We start from the raw sequence: 15,497 nt of genomic DNA on the forward strand, positions 1-15,497 counted from the left end.
TGTGAGGTTGCTTCCAGACCCTGGAGTCTCTCCTGTTGGGGAATAGAGACCTCCCCCCTGGTTTGAGTTGGTGGGAAAATTCTCACTGTCATGATAAAACTAGCACTGGTGTCTAAACTCCACAGGCTGAAGCAGAATAGTCTGCCAATGTATCACAATTGCTTAATTTGTGCTGAGTGTCGTTTCTCTTTCACCCTACCATCAGGAAAAGGACTTTCACACAAAGTTAGTTTGTCTGTGGCACTGGAACAGGAGCTTCTGAAAATTTGTACAATTTCAAAGCAGCAGTCTGAAATAGGTACATAATTTCTGGTTTTCAAGAATGAAAAGAGCCTTGCTAAGAATGGTCTTAGGAAACAAGTGACACAGTAAACACGTAACATTTGGAAATGACATAGACAAGATAGTACAAGTGAGACACTTCTGTGAGGAACTTCTGCTGGAGTAGAGAAAGATAGGTGGCTTGATGGTAGACTAAAGTTAATGCAGGCAAAGGCAAACAAGCGCAAGTTGGAAGGAAAAATCAGAATGACATATTTCTTGGCTCTAAATTAATCACAACTATACAGAAAAAAGTGTCACCAACTAAACCATATCCAAACCATCTGCTCTGTGTACAGCAAAAGTGTTGGCAAACTATTAGAATACAGCAGGAAAAAGATAGAAAACAATCCTGAAAATTAACATAATTATATAAACCAGTGACATGTCCTCTCTGTTAATTTTTGGTCACCTGGCTCAAAAGTAATACTGGTGTCCAGGGAAATACAAAACAAAAAGGGTTACAGGAGTGGATATGTCTTTTATGTTAGAAAGGTGTGAAAAGTTTAGTAATGCTTAGATTAGGGAAGAAAAATAAGTGACAGCATGAGAGGAGTGTACAAAATAATTAATGCAATAAGGAAGATATCCTTTCCCACAAAACAAAAGCATGGAGACATGAAACTGAATAACAAGCCATTTAAAACCAGTAACCCCCCCCAAAAAAATATATATATTGTATAATGGGTTAGTTAAACATCTGTATGAGCAATGGGAACAGCTAGATTCTGTTGGACAAGAAAAGAAACAGAAAAGGGCCTACATCTATATCATTTGAGCCATAAATCAAATGACGGTGTTAAGGAGTCCAATGGGCATGTAATACTCTTGATATCCTTTACAAACATTTTTTTCTGGGAGGAATTTGGACACACTTTGAAGCAGGGTACCATAGCACATCACTTCCCACACTGAAGGCAGGTGTGTCTACACTTCATGCCGTGGTGGGGAGGAGCAAGACCTGCACCATATCTAAGTGGGGTAACTAAAGAACTGAAGGTATCTGAGGTACCAACATGCCAGATCTGGGACTCCTATTGCAAAAATACACGTAGATATGCCTGGTGTGTTTAGTGCTGTGCAGAGGCCTTAGTGTGTCTGTCCCACATGGGGCAATGGCTGTCCACACAGCCGGGGTAGTGGGTTCAGTCTCTCCAAGATTTTCAGTTCTATGATGGTTTGTGATTCAACCAGACACCCAAAAACTTAGAGAAAACCATCATTTCTGGATGGAAAAATCAGATATGTCTGGAAAAGGTGGATGCATGGTAGTCTTATCTAGACTTGGCTGCACAGAGAGTTGTGTGGGCTGAAGTACTCTACTGAGAACAGACATCTGTGGAGATGCACCGTAAGAGTTTTGAAAGTGAATAAGGACAAAAATTTCTAGCAGATGTAGTGCAGCAAGCAATTGTTCAGGATCACTTTACCATGTCTGATGTCCTTGTATAAACTACACACACTTGTTTATATTAAAAACCTAGACGTCTTGATGATGTGCTGGTGGAGTAATTTTGTTCAATAACTGGAGATGATGTCTACCTTTTGCCTAGCTCCAGACAGGAAGCTATACAGTGGCTTGTCAATCTTATTGTCTCCTTTTCTGAGGTGCAGTTATATGTTGACTGGAACTGATTGGAATTTTTTCCCCTAACAAAATGGAGTATTGGGAAGCGCTTTCACAAAACTTTTCTCTAGGACTTTTATAAAGCACCAAATGAAATGCCTTCTGCCTGGATTCTCCAGAATATTGTTGTGGCCTACAGGAGACTAAATTCGAGTCTTTGATCTGCATGAGATATAACATTTCACTCTAATTTCAGTCTGAATCAAGGGGTGTTTCATGTATCCTGCATCTCCTGTGTCTCCAGTAGCCTGTAGTGCCACAGAATGCCAGTGCACACAGATGGAAGTTCCATTTTCACTTCAATCATATTTTAAAAACTGCAAATTTGGGGAGAAAAAGAAGCAAAAAAAGGAACAATAATTCTCTGGGTCAAATGTCCTTTGTTGTTGGACAACCTTGGCTATAGTATTGTTAAGCTCAATGGCTTTCTTCTTTTTTTTGTTCCTATAGAACATATGAGGAATCATTGTCATTCCCATTTAGTCTACCTATACATTTCCAGGATACAGGTGAACTGTTTAATTGGAAACATCTTCTGTGTCCTAACAGGTAAAAAACAAAACAAAACAAAACATTTCTTTATAAATAACAAAGCAGAGAACTGTTGCGATAGTGCCTGCTTTCAAGTGTTTTAATGTATTCCTTAATTAATTTGTTTAGACTGTGTTCAATAAATATGCTTCCTACAAAGCAGAAAGAGTACCAAATAAAAACTTTGCTGTGTGAAATGATTCTCCAAAATGTCTAGCTCTCTCCAGACTTCTTTAGCTATCTGATAATCTGGGCAAAAGCTTTGTCTGAAATCAAGAAGAGAGACCTGGAGTTCTTACCTCTGACACTCTCTCCCTCTCTCTGTCTACACACACAAAGAACAAAGTTTAATAGATAGCATATGCTGTTAACTGAGCCTTTGTTCCTGCCCCAGCAGAGTCAATGCACTGCCAAGTTTCACTTATTTTCAGTGTGTCTCCCCTTTTTTTGGCTTGAGTTTCCTGCAATCTGAAGCAGTCTCACATAAAACTTAGAAGATTCACAGTATATTCAAATGGAAAATTTGAACCATCACTCAGAGAGTGCATTTTTCAAATCTGACTCTTTTCGGTGACCAAAACTTGGCACATTTGCCTACAGTGTGATAAGGATGGGTGAGAGACAATCGAGTCTACTCCCTGTCTCCATATACGAGCCTAAGCAATGATCTTTGGAAAATGACCTCAAAAAATTAACAACTAAACTGTAGAATCTTGTTGTTGTTGTTCATTTTCATGTTGTTGTTGTTGTGTTTCATTTTGTATTGTTTTATTCTTGACAATATTTCAGTATCAAAAACGTTAGACCTGCTGTCAAGCTTAGGAAATTAAAAAGGTGTCTAGTCTGTGGTCTTAGAAAGATTTTAGGTATGTGGAAAGATATGGTGGCTTTCCCTCAACAGCTGGGTAATTCTTTAACCTGACTCCTCCAGGGGAATTTCCCAGGTGAAAAATTGTCTTTTTTTTTTTTTTTTTTTTTTTTTTTTTAATACTTGGCCTGTTACAATTTGTTATTTTGTCTCTTTCTTTTTGAAAAGTTCTTTCCTCTGATTCTCTCTGATTAATTGTTGAAGAACTACACAGGCTTTATGCCTCTCACTAAAGGTCAGATTGATCAAGTCATGGTGTACTGATAAACCTTTGTGAAATACTGTGTGAATGTAGAGGTCAGAGACTGCAACTTGGAATGGGCTGATCCTTAAAATCCCAAGTTTGCTTTTTATCTCTTCAGTGTAGAGGATAAGCATTTGTAACAGCGTGGTTTGTTGATGAGCATTTTTTTATATCAGATGTTTCCTACCTGGTGAAGAACAATGTTTAATCGTACATAATGTTTGGAAAGTCTATTTAAGACATTCTGAGAAAGATTTTGCCTTGCATGTGATTAACGGAATATATTTGAATAGCCTCCAACAAACTTTTATCATTGTGAATTGTAGCTGGCACATCAACTGGATGTGAACTTGGACACAGACATGTCTAATGGCTTGGGAAATGCCCTGCTAGACTAGCAGAATTTTGCTGTCTGATGAATTAAATACCCAAATGATCTTGAAATAATGTTAAGGAAACATAGTTGACAGAAGCTGAGAAAAGAGGAGAGATTCAGGTTGAGGTTGGCATTCCATCACTAAGACACAATATTGCTCTATGAAGAATAACAAAAATGCAGAAATTCAGTTAAGGGAAGTCGGTTTCTTTATTTTGGATTCCCATTCTCATGAGACTTGCTTTTACAAAACCAAAGATACAAGCCAGTTGAGTAGAAGTTAGAAACTGAACTAGTTACTAAGGATGGTATTCTGAGATTCTGACTTCATCAATGAACCTGCTCATGGAGTATCCACGTGAAGTCATGGGCTGCAGATACCAAGAAATTTTCAGCAGGCATGAGTGTATTTGGGAGGCCCGTAATAGATCAGGTAAGCTTGATACTATGTACTAATTAGCATGGTTCATAATGTCCTGATCTGAGGTCCCCTCTAACCTCTTAGAAGAAGGTCTTTGGGATCACAAGCCATTTCTGACTTTTTTTTCTGTGTGGCCCTGGGTAACAATCTTCTCTCCTCTTCCTCATAGACCTGGATTACACTGCCTATCTGAATTTCCCATCAGTCATATGTCTGTGCACACCACCAGCACAGACCAGTAAAAACTGCTGCTACACCTAACAAATCTTCAGCATGAATCATTGAGCAGCCTTGCATAAGGTGTTAAACTCATACACAAAATCAAGATCCAAAGATAAAGGTTGATTTTCATGCATCTTCCTCCATACCAGAACAAAATCAGAGTGGTGGCAGCAAGGTAGTAGCCTCAGTAAACCACGTTCATTCCTCTCCATGAACCAGAATGCCACCTGCACAAGATCCCCTCAGGTGCCGTGCTCCCTGAACGCCTGCTTTTGGGAACAGTTCTATGTTCTGAGTTTTTCCCGTGGAGCAACAATCAGAGCTTTTGTCCCTGGTGGATAGAGTAAAGACCAGCTTTGTTATTGTAGCATAAGAATGATTCATTGCCTTTGTGTCACAGTTAGCACGTGTGGGGAAACCTAATAAATATCCCTATTCAGCCATGATAATAGAGAGAATTAAATTCGTTGGCACTTGGATCAAAGCTCATTAGACTTGCATCTAACACTTGACAACCAGAGATAATATCAGAAAGGGGGTTTTCTTATACCATTTTCTGCATGTGTTGCAATGATTGTTCATGTGTAATGAGATCATATCTTAGCAAAGAATGAGAAATAGCATTCTTGCCGGTTGTCAAGACCTATCTGAACATAAAGTTTATTTAAAGACATTTTTTTGCTATGAGCTCATATTAAATCTCAGCAAGTTTATCCATTTCTAATTCAGTTATATGGTCATTACATGGAAAATCCAATTCAGATAAAGCAAAGCATTTTCATCCTCTAGTTACACAAGTATCAGGTCACAGCAATTATGTGCAAATGTCAGATACTACCATGCCACTGCAGGGTTAACTTGAACATGTTCTGCACAAATAATGAGAAGCTTATTCTGTACACAGAATTTCTGTACACAGAAATTACTTTACTACTGTAAAGTAGTGAATGCGACATTGCATTAACAGGATGAAGGAGGTGGACAAGCCTACTGAATGAGCTGAGCCTCAACCAAGTCCTTGACAGAGCGCCGCAGGTCTGATAAATATCCCAAATGACTCCTTCCCCGTGGATGGCCTTCACAGACTGCAAAAGCAATAGCACAACACAATATCTGCTGTAAACCTCCTACTGTGTGTTTAACTATCCTAACCCCAATGAGCTTCAGTCCTTTTCTGTGGACTCCCAACCACCTCCTGTGAGAAGATGGAGTCAATGAACCACACCTGCTACAACATTTTAGCCATCTAGCCTTTCCTTTCCATCCCTGCAGCCAAACCACTCACACACACCTAATCACTGCTCTCTCAGCTGCTGCAGTCATCCTCACAGGACTGCTTTCTCCCTTCATGGGGCTTTCAGGACGTTGCTGCCAAAGTCATATTTCTTATTCTAGCTGTGGCATTTATTGGCCTGTTTCCTCATTGCTCTCTGAAGAGGTCTAATGTCCTAGTTTTGAAGACCTTCTGCTGTGCAGCTCTTCTCACTAAATCTAACATAGTCTCTCTGCCTTGTTCTTTCCACTCAGTCACTGGCTACCTCCCTTCTTCCACAAAAGCCTTCATCCACTTTTTCCCTTTCCTCACCAAAGCCCATCCTGCAGCCACTTCCTTCTAGCAATGCTGTCATTCAAGGGAGTGAAAAAAAGAAAGGATGAAAGAAAGGAAGGAAGAGAGAAAGGAAGAAAGAAAAGGTGAGAGAAAGGAAGAAAGAAAAGGTGAGAGAAAGGAAGAAATAAAAGAAAAAAAGAAAAAAAAAGAAAAGAAAAAATAGAAGAAAAAAAGAAAAAAGAAAAAAGGAAAAAAGAAAAGAAAAGAAAAGAAAAAAGAGAAGAGAAGAGAAGAAAAAAGAAAAGAAAAGAAAAGAAAAGAAAAGAAAAGAAAAGAAAAGAAAAGAAAAGAAAAGAAAAGAAAAGAAAAGAAAAGAAAAGAAAAGAGGAAAGGAAAGAGAAAAGAAAAGAAAAAAGAAAAGAAAAGAAAAGAAAAGAAAAGAAAAGAAAAGAAAAGAAAAGAAAAGAAAAAAGAAAAGAAAAGAAGAAAAGAAAAGAAAGGAAAGGAAGAAAAAAGAAAAGAAAAGAAGAAAAGAAAAGAAAGGAAAGGAAGAAAAAAGAAAAGAAAAGAAGAAAAGAAAAGAAAGGAAAGGAATAAAAAAGAAAAGAAAAGAATAAAAGAAAAGAAAGGAAAGGAAAGAAAAAAGAAAAGAAAAGAAAAGAAAAGAAGAAAAGAAAAGAAAGGAAAGGAAGAAAAAAGAAAAGAAAAGAAGAAAAGAAAAGAAAGGAAAGGAAAGAAAAAAGAAAAGAAAAGAAAAGAAAGAAAAAAGAAAAGAAAGGAAAGGAAAGAAAAAAGAAAAGAAAAGAAAGAAAAAAGAAAAGAAAAGAAGAAAAGAAAAGAAAGGAAAGGAAAGGAAAGGAAAGGAAGAAAAAAGAAAAGAAAAGAAAAGAAAAGAAAAGAAAAGAAAAGAAAAGAAAAGAAAAGAAAAGAAAAGAAAAGAAAGAAAAAAGAAAAGAAAAGAAAGGAAAGGAAAGGAAAGGAAAGGAAAGGAAAGGAAAGGAAAGGAAAGGAAAGGAAAGGAAAGGAAAGGACGAAAAAAGAAAAGAAAAGAAGAAAAGAAAAGAAAAGAAAAGAAAAGAAAAGAAAAGAAAAGAAAAGAAAAGAAAAGAAAAGAAAAGAAAAGAAAAGAAAAAGAAGCCATCCATATGCCTGTGACATACCCTTAATGGACACCACACATTCTTGTTAATCTTGCCTTTGTGCTTTCTCTTCCCCATCTAGTCAGCCTGTATGTGACCTTCATTTGCTATGTATATGTTAGACATATTCATTTGTCTGAGGAGATAGGCAATATTCTCCAAAGGAAATGGAAAGGCAGACAAAATTAAAGCAAATCAAATTTTATAATAACAGTGGATCAGAAAATATCATTCTTTCAAGCTACAGAAATTAATCTTGACCTTTTTTTTTTCTTTTTTTTTTTTTTTTTTCCTGGAACAATTTAAAAAAATAGATATGGTCAAATAAGTATTGCCATCTGGGTCCACCATAGGAATATTTTGAACTTCAGTAAAGATGGGTCCTTGACAGAAGAATTTGACAGTGCAAATTCCAACTGACCATTGGTGAAATCAGTATGATCACAATTCTATTGTTATTTGTCTCCACTGTCCTGTTTAGAGAAAAGCACAAACTATGCCAGACAGAAAGCAGGAATAGCGAGCTGCAGTCTCCAGTCACAGTGAAAGACAGTGTTCTCACTACACTGACCATAATAAAGGCCATCAATCACTTCTCTAATGCATCTTCCTGGCTCCAGCCATATTCATATTTACGAAATCAATCAAAATCTTGCTTTTGTTTCTTTTTCACCCTCAGTGGCTGGAAGAAAACAAAACAAGAAAGCAGCCAAAACCTAATAATTTGTAAGATGCGTTATTCACTCCATATGATGAGATCATTCTGAGAACTGCTCTAGTATCCTGGCTGAAGACCCCGAAGAAGAGGAGGACAGTTGCTCAGGTCCTTCAAGATTCAGTCTGTATATTTTTTCATTTAAAATGCATCTATTTCACCAGTTTTGTCTGTGTGTGTGTTTGAGCACACGTGCCACAGAGAAGGCTCACACTGCAAGGCATTTACATGGTCCTCACATCACAGTCCTATCCATGACCTCACAGAGGCAAGGAAATGAGCTTATTCCTGTATGTAGGAATGTAGGATTTCCTGCTTTAGGTGCATGAACTCTCATCACCTTAAAGGTTAGTGTACCTAAACCACAAGCTTGTCTATAACTTGATACAGAAAAAAAATAAGGAAATGAAGAGAAGCCCAGGCCAAGTAGCACATGAAGTCTTGTGTTGTGGCATCCCTGCCATGAAGGCTGTCACGCAAGGACTGAAATTCAGTGGAGAACCCATTAAAAGGGTATCATGAGCTGGAATGTGGGCAGCCTTCCTCCCTAAGCAGAGTAACAGACCCTTGCAGGGAGTGGGCATATACAGCCTATACACTTTCCAGGCTCCTTCCAACACCAGGCTTACCTGGACTGACCAACACGTTTAGATCCTCACTTAAACAGAAGGACACACAGGCCAACGTTGCTGTCTTCAGGATCACTGTCAGCATCACGAGAGGCTCAGGCTTCTTAGAAGCAGCCGTATCTCAGCCTTTAGCTTTGAAGGCTCCACACACTATGAGGAGTTTGTCTGCCTTTAACACCTCCTATTCTCGGCCCATAAATTTCTGCAGCAACATAGCAGTCATATTGCTATAATACTATTCAACTTTAAAGGCATATTTAAATAGTTTTCAGCCTTTGATTATATACATTGAAACCAGTTTTCCATTTCAGACTCTCATGCTTCTCAAAGCAATCTTGCTACCTTATGTTGTCTTTTGCTACCCAGTCATTTTTGGTATGTGACCATCTTCTGGGTGGCCTAGGATGAACCAGTCCTTCTTTGTATGAATTTGCTCTGCTATTAAGTCAGACTGATCATAATTACCTGCTTCAGTGTGGTTCCTTTTCACAGAGCACTGCAGAGATGTAAAGATCTATGGAAAAATAAAATGCCACTGCCTTTTCATGAGCTGTATTTTTCAAATTCTGTCAGCAGGCCTGATTTTCAAGGGATTCTCAGAATGGAACCTAAGCTCTTTCAAATGCCTTTAGATTATTTCTATTTTTGTGCAGCACATATATTTTTCCCCATTAACAGTAAGCTTTAAAACAGAGCTATCCACTTGTTGGTGGTTGGCAGAAGCTCAGCATTCCAATGTAAAGTGATCTTTTTTTGTCTGCCAATAATGCAATATTAACAAATTTGTCTTGATATTTATCTGTTGTTATGTCTGTTGTTAGACTGTACGAAGAAAACAAAACTTGGAACACTGTGGCAACCATTAGTTTAAGATATCTGATATGGCACAGAGGACTTTCCTTCAGGAATTACCACTTTTTAGGCAATGAAAAATTGTATCATGTAAGAAGATCCCTTGTGTATTTTCCATCACTGGCCATTTGAAGATGTACCTTCTTTCACAGACCCAAGAGCTCAGATTTTGCTTCTGCTGGCTGGAAACAGGTTTGTCATGCTGTTTCTGCGGGGTTCAACATAAAAAGCAGGACTGGCTACACCAGCCAGGAGGAAATCCATGTCACATCCAATATTTTAATTTTCACAGTAAGTGTATTTGGTTTTTGTCACTCTGGTACTCACAATACCAAGCATCCACATATCAGTGCTGGAAAAAAAGTGCTAAGAATGACATGGCTTGTCAGACTTCATGCTTCCCACTAATAAAGACAACAGACAGTGATGTGAATGACCAGTAAGGACACAAGTTAGGATAAAATGAAACTGATTTAAAAAAAAAAAAAAAAAAAAGCCTTATTTGCACAGTCAGAGCACGGGCAACATATTTGAGCTTCTGCGATATTTGTTTAATATTTCCTTCTCAATTTTGTTAGATAGCAACCTGTGTATATTCTAAAGCTGCAAACTATCCATTATCAGCCTGATAAAATTAAGAGCCAGTACCTTATCCAATATCTTTCTGTGAGGTATTTATTTGGGGCAAGATCCTGCATGGCTTCTAAGAACAGTCAGAATGCAAAGAAACACACACAAAAGGAAAGGCTGACCAAGCACCAGTTTATTAGTTACAACTTCATCAGATCGGTGGGCTGGAACTGAAAAGAAATGGTGATTTTTATCCAGATTGATGACTATTTTTATTGTAATATTGATGATCAACAGAGACTTGGTAATAGTTATAACAGATGTGGCCTCCCTAACACTGCACATAGGGGTCCTCTTGCCTAAGAGGGAATAGTAATTATCCACCGTTTTTCAAAACCTCCAGCCTGCAATTGAGTTGTCACAGTCTCCCAGACACTGCTTCAGGCACCACAGATGGTACCAGCTGACACACCTGGGGCACATCATTATGAGCATGTGTAAACCACATGATTTTGCCTACTTTCCTGATACCTGATGTATGACAGTATCTGAAAGAGAGAGGCCTTTCAGGAGGAAATATGGGCTTCCTGAAGCAGCACTATAATTGAGGAGAATATTCAATGAGGACACATCTGAAAGAAATTGCTAGCATAAGTTTGCAGCAGGGAATGATCAGCTTCTGTAACAAAATGCTTGTTTGCAGCCTGAAGAATCCAAAATGATTTTATACGAGGCCAAAGTCAATGCTATTGAAGGCCTTTTCTGTTTATTTCGAATGCTTCATCTATTGGATTTGCTGAAGATCACTGCCTAAACTGAGAGTGAATCATTAATAAATACATTTAAGAGCACATTACAAATGATTTGTGTGCCAGGTGTATAATAGGTTTGTGCAGCTAATAAAAGGGAAACAGTTGCAAATGTTCACTCAGAATTTACAACATTTTGTTTATAGATAATTCGGTTTGAGGCAGTTGGTTTCCTAAGTCTGACAGTGACATAAATCATAGCATGAAGCTCACTGCACATAAAATTAAGTCAGCCTAGTGATAAATAGGAGATACAATAAGTGTCATACCATACAATCTTTAGAAAAATAACTTCAAAATAATTTAGGCTAGTTAGAAATTAGCATTCAGTGATGAATTTCTGACACAGCCGTATAGGACTATATGAAGTGGAACTGAGAGCAAAAATAATTCCACAAAAGTGTATTTCACCTTCTTTTCTGTCCACAAACTTTTTAAACCACATCAAATTCAGCCATTCTTTAAAAATTATTCGCACTACTCTTGGTATTTTTTTTTTCCTATGCAAACATTGTAATAGCAGTTCACTGAAAAACAAACAAACAACAACTACAAAAACATTGATATTCGGAATGTAAAAAAAAAATGTGCTGCATATTTGTATCATGAGGTGTTTGGACACTGCTTGATTAAAGCCTACAAGCAGAGCCTGTGGAAACTGGGTCCAGACCCTGACATCACTGTGATTGAAATGATATGCAAATAAACTAGGTATGTGCTTTTATGGCGTCCGTGAACTGCAAGAGTCAGGTGCAAGCAGTAAAGAAAAGTTGTTACACCTTTATATAAAAAATGATACTTGTTGTCTTACAAACCTTTAGGAGCACAAGATTAGAAATAATGTTTGCAAATACCTCTATTCATGAGGTTTCAGTTTTTAAAAATGAGGAAACTGAACCTGGAAAGATGATGACTTTGGCCAAGTTAGCCATCACTTCTGTGTCCCACTTACTGCTTGTATGTTTTTTCCCTCATTTTATTTCTTTTGATATCCTCCATAATATCTATATAAGCAAGTGCATGGCTTACTAGAATTTCATGAAAATTCAAGAATCCTGGTAAGAAAAGCTATAAATGATAAACTGAGCCACATTTATGTTGCCATATATTCACCTTAATCCTATATAATTTAAATGGGTTTCCTGTATATGAAATCTGGATTGGAGGCATTGCTTAAGAGGAAGTATGGAAGTAATAAATTAGTATATGTGGCAATAGCATGAATTAGCTACTGAGTAAATGACAAAACTCTAAGATAAATGAGGGGCCTCACTGCTTAGATTTGAGTCATTTCTCTTTGACATGCCTGCTTTGAAATCCAGCTTCTGCTTTCCAGATGGAATGTAAGAGATCTCAGAGTCAAATAACTTTGATACTAGTGTCAGGGTCTCCTGTCACTCAGGAGGCCACCATGCCTTGGGACATGGGAAACAGAGGGGGGTGAACCCATCACCTTTTCTGTTGTAATAGTTGTGCTGTGTGTAAAGAACCCGTGGGAAAGGGAACTTATTTCTGTTGAATGCTCTAGCTGCTGGATCACTGACAGTGTGAGCTTCTTTCAGCACAAATGCTCAACATTTGAACAGAATGACTTCTCCTTCTCCACTCTCACCATATTCTCATATGACTCTAATGTCATACAGCACATGCAGCACAATTCACATGGAATATACTTAAATTCTTAAATCTATTTAAATCTACTGTCTATGTGTACTCAAAATTCCCGGGACTGGTGGAAAATGAATTTTATATTAAAAATCTCAGGTTAGGTGAGATCTTCTATGTTGGACATATGGATCATGGTTTTGCATTACCATAGCCTTGAGTTCTCATACATACATTTGAAGTAACTTAGTCGTATTAGGCAAGATAGACAATACCTTGTAAGGGCTTGGAAACTTCTTTTAAAAATAAAAATAATCTGATCTTCCTCTGTTGTTTTCTAAGAATCTCAGTTTCAGATTATCTCTCTGTTTTAATGTTGCCTATTAAAACATTACCTGTGGCTATGCTCCACTCACATAAAAGATAGCCCTAGGGAGTGTGAGGACCAGGAGCACTGAGACCAGGGTGGGCAAACAGGGTGTGGTGCATCAGCCAGGGCATGGCACGGCAGTAAGTTCTGCTCCGAAGGAGGGCCATCCCACTGGCCAAGTGGGAGAGTTGGTGTACTTATAACCCAGTGACCGGGACCATTCTGTGACCATTTGCACTGGTGAAGGGTGCTCATCCCACCTGACCTTTAAGACAAAATGGTGGGCACTTGCCTGAGGGTAAAGACTGCAGCTCCATCTGGATGGCCTGCACCATCTATCTCAATGCCTCTGCCCAGATGAAGCTCCTGAACGGAGAGGTTGCAGTGCAGACCTCAGACTGCAGGCAGTACCTTTCTCCTGGCAGAGGGACAGGCAGCAGACCTGCCTGCAGAAGGTGTGCCCAGGTGGAGGACATCCTGCAGCAGGTGGCTGAGCTGCCAGAGGTGGTGAGAAGGCTGAACAGCACCAGAGAGGCTGAGGAGGAGTTAGATAGCTGGTTCCAAGTGCAGTCTGTAGTGGGCTTACAGCCAAACCGTCAAAAACTCCCCCACAAGTGCACACAGAAGGGAGGCATGTCAACAATGGAAAAGAATTAAAACCTGCAACAGCAAGGAGCAAGAGGAAGAAAAGACTTCCCCTGAAGCCTGAGGAGCCATTGAAGGACCACCTCACTGCTCTGTGGACTGACCAGGAAGGACCCATCACTTCAGGGAGGATGCTGGCCCTGACTAAGCCAGAACAATCTTCTCCCTGTGTAACAGCTGGTTCAACCAAGACAAAACGATGGGTGCTAGTTGTACAAGACTCTCTTCTGTGAAGTATAGAGGCACCCATTTGCCAATCTGACCCAGTCTCAAGAGACGTGTGTTGCCTACTGGGGACTCATCAGGGATGTTGCCAAGAGACTACCAAGCCTTGTACAGCCCACTACTGTTCACTGCTGTTACTTCATGTGTGCACCAACAACACTATCAAGGGCACACTGAAGCATACCATGAAGAACTAAGAGGCTCTGGAGCACAGATGGTCTCTGTGATCCTACTTGTCAAAGGAAAAGGCATTGAAAGGACCAGTCAAATCCAGCACTGCATCATTGTAGGACTGGTGTTATAGCCAGTGATCTAGCTTTTTAGAGAGACTTGCTTTGAGAAACCTGGTCACTGGGGACTGATGGAGTCCATTTGTCAGAGGAGGGGAAGAACATCTTTGGCTGCACGCTTGCCAAGCTGGTAAAGAGGACTCTAAACTAAAGTTGCCAGAGGAGGGGAACCATAATCCATCCAACTCCTACCAGCCAGTGCCAGCAATCAATGCCCAGAGCCAGGAAAGGGATAAAAGGTCAACGAGAGAGCCCATGAAGAGAAGCACAAAGGAATCCCAATCGCTCCAGCCAGTAAGGCAGCTTCAGCAGTGCCTGACATAAATGTCTCTACACAAATGCACAGAGCATGCATGGGGAATAAACAAGAGGAGTTAGAAACGTGTATGCCTGCAGGGCTATGATCTCATTGGCATCAGAGAGATGTGGTAGGGTGGTTCCCATGACTGGAGTGTTGAAATGGAAGGATACAGGTTCTTTAGGAAGGATAGGCAGGGTAGACGGAGAGGTTGTCACTCTCTATGTCAGTGATGAGCTGGAGTGAATGGAGTTCCACCTGGAGATGGATGAGGAGCAGATGGAGGGATTAAAGGGAGGGCAGGGACAGGTGACATTATAATGGTGGTCTGCTATAGGCCACCTGACCAGGAAGACTGAGCAGAGGGGCCCTCTATAGACAGATGAGATCAGCCTCATGTTCACAAGCACTGGTCCTCATGGGGGAATTAAAATTGGCCAGAAATGTCAAATAAAAGAAGAAAAGTTCTAGTGGTGTGTCAATGATAAAAGGAAGAGTAGGAAAATTGTGGAACCTCTCTGGAAGGAGACGTGAGACCTGGTTATCTAGGATATGGAGAAGTCTGTGGTACTTAATGACTTTTTTGCCTCAGTCTTCACTGGCAAGAGCTCTAACCACATAGCCCAAGTCCCAGAAGGCAAAGGCAGGGACTGGAAGAATGAGGAACCACACACTGTAGGAGGAGATCAGGAACATGATGGTGCACAAGTCCATGGGATCTGATGAGATCCATCCTCAGGTCATGAGGGAACTGGTGGATTAAGTTGCTAAACCATTATCCATCATATTTGAGAAGCTGTGGCAGTTCAGTGATGTCCCCCCTAACTGGAAAAAGGGAAACATAACCCCCATATTTAAAAAGGGAAAAAGGAAGACCCAGGGAACAACAGGCCAGTCAGACTCACCTCTCTGCCTGGCAAGATCATGGAGCAGATCCTCCTGGAAACTATGCTAAGGCACATGGAGAACAGAGAGGTGATTGGTGATAACCAACATGGTTTCACTAATTGCAAATCATGCTTTACAGATTTGGCAGCCTTCTACAAGAGGATTACAGCATTGGTGGATAAGAGAAGAGCAAATTATTTCATTTACCTGTAGTTATGCAAAGCATTTGACACTGTCCAACATGACATCCTTGTCTCAAAATTGAAGAGACATGGATTTGATAAACGGACCACTCAGAATTGA

General features: G+C 39.6%; 1 long non-coding RNA gene across 1 annotated transcript; it reads left to right on the forward strand.

Annotated features, from left to right (window-relative positions):
* The first annotated feature begins 4,065 nt into the window (after positions 1 to 4,065).
* Positions 4,066 to 5,738, forward strand: LOC121061800. The gene is made up of 2 exons (XR_005815288.1): positions 4,066 to 4,400; positions 5,578 to 5,738. It is a non-coding gene; the product is annotated as an uncharacterized LOC121061800 (long non-coding RNA).
* Positions 5,739 to 15,497: the final 9,759 nt, after the last annotated feature.

The sequence above is a fragment of the Cygnus olor genome, chromosome Z, assembly GCF_009769625.2.
Source record: "Cygnus olor isolate bCygOlo1 chromosome Z, bCygOlo1.pri.v2, whole genome shotgun sequence".
Taxonomy (NCBI): Eukaryota; Metazoa; Chordata; class Aves; order Anseriformes; family Anatidae; genus Cygnus; species Cygnus olor.